This window comes from Diplotaxodon limnothrissa, linkage group LG12, assembly GCF_057381915.1.
Source record: "Diplotaxodon limnothrissa isolate DT_005_m linkage group LG12, D_limnothrissa_male_GT1.1, whole genome shotgun sequence".
Lineage (NCBI taxonomy): Eukaryota > Metazoa > Chordata > Actinopteri > Cichliformes > Cichlidae > Diplotaxodon > Diplotaxodon limnothrissa.
In genome coordinates this window covers 26,922,838-26,924,674 of record NC_140607.1, presented here as the reverse complement: position 1 = coordinate 26,924,674, position 1,837 = coordinate 26,922,838, and the positions used below count along the sequence as shown (strand labels likewise).

General features: G+C 34.5%; 1 long non-coding RNA gene across 1 annotated transcript; it reads left to right on the top strand.

The window, feature by feature from the left end:
- Positions 1-688: 688 nt before the first annotated feature.
- On the top strand, positions 689-1,431 carry LOC146621437 (uncharacterized). Its single transcript, XR_014906645.1, has 2 exons — positions 689-752; positions 1,313-1,431. It is a non-coding gene; the product is annotated as an uncharacterized LOC146621437 (long non-coding RNA).
- Positions 1,432-1,837: the final 406 nt, after the last annotated feature.

The following is a 1,837-nucleotide window of genomic DNA, read 5'->3' as shown; positions in this document are numbered from 1 at the left end:
CACCAAAGTCTTTGTTAAGTAAATGTTTCTTTGTGTGTGGCTAAAGCAAAAAACTCAGTAACTTCCACTCACTAATATTAAAGCAATGAGAAAAGACCAAATACTGCAAATAGCTTTTAGTAACATTGGACATTTAAGAAAAAATTGACCAAGTGGTTATCGTGAAAATGTAATTTGAATATTTGAGCTACCTAAAAATGCTGTTGGGATTGTGACTCTACGTTTTCACAGAAAAGAAAGTAAAAAGAGTGAGATGTATTAAAAGTGACAATTGTTCTTTCGTGACTGTTGGCTCTACTTGTGTTTTCATTCCATACACATCAGTTCAATAGGATTCTGTTTGAAGAGTGGTTACTGGACCTGTTAGAGCCTGTTAGAGTCTGAGTCAAGCACTCCAGTAACTGACAGCACTAACAATTTAAACAAGACATCGGGCTGAAAGTGAACGGAACACTTCATTAAATTTTTTAATTAAGTATGGCAGTCATTTAATAACCTTTTGATATTTATATTACTATTACTGTTTTTAATGTTTAGGCATCGTGTTTCATTCAAAGAGCTTCTTACTGGTTAAAGCACATGCTCACACACTCCCTTCTGACAGTTGGTGGGTGGATGCACATGTACGCTTTGTTGTCAGTATTTAAACATCAAGGGCACGTTGCCTCCCCACACTTGCTCTGCCATCATGGATGTGAAAATTGTCTTTTTGATTGTTTGTCTGTGCGCCTTGGCCATCACCTCCACTGAAGGTAAGGACACTCAGAGCAAACACACATGCTGAAACCAAGAGAGCACTGGCACTGTACAGATTATACTTCAGGTCCTAAATAAGAAGTTCACATTTAAAGATTTTTTCTGAGAAAATTGCAATGACTCTACATTCCTCCTGGGATTTAAACAAGATGATGATGCATGTGCATTTTAGCACAGCTGGTTTTTGGAGGGTTTTTTCAGTTTTTTCTTCATCCAGCTGTTTTAAAGCATAAAATTATTCCAGTAAAAATATGTTTTAGAAAGTTAACTTTAAGCTGACTTATCTGATCAGTTTAACCACAAAGACTATTGCACAAAACAAAAAACCTAGCCCTGTTTGGTTTTAGGATGCTAAAAATACAAAAATTAGACATATATAAACTTTTTATAAAAGTGCAATACTGTAAAAAAAATTTTGTTTGTGTGTTTTTTGGAGACTTGTTAGAATGGACACACAATTATTCTCTAGCAAATGTCTTTTTCTTTTATTTTTTTATATTATGTTAGTTTTATACTTTTTAAAATTCTTAAATTTGGTCTTAATCTCACATTACAGCTGGCATCCCAAGCTGCTGCATGACAGCAAACCAAAAAATCAAACGATATATGCTGAAGAAGATTCAGAGATGGGGGATGCAGGAAATCGGTGCCTGTGACATCAGAGCACTTGTGTAAGTGTTTGTTTACTTAAGTGTGCCAAAAGGTTACAGGTAATATTGTAGTTATTACATGATTGGTAAAGGAAGGTTTTGAGAATTATTGACAGTAATTTTGTTTTGTTATGATTTACTTATAATATCATGCATTCATCATATAAAAAGAAAATTTAATGTAAAAAATAAACACCAATAAAGAAACTTTATCCAGAGGCAGTTTTCCTTCATTTTTGCTTAGGGTTACTGCATTTGCACTGTTATGTTAAACTGAAATGTATTTATGTTTCTATGTGGACCCACAGGGTGTTTGTAAAAGGCTTCAAAAGGCCACTGTGTGTTGATCCGAGACTGAAGCTAATCCTGGAGGAGCTATTGAAAGAGAAGAAGAGTGGAACAAAAAACGTACTTCTCTAAATGTCTGGGTA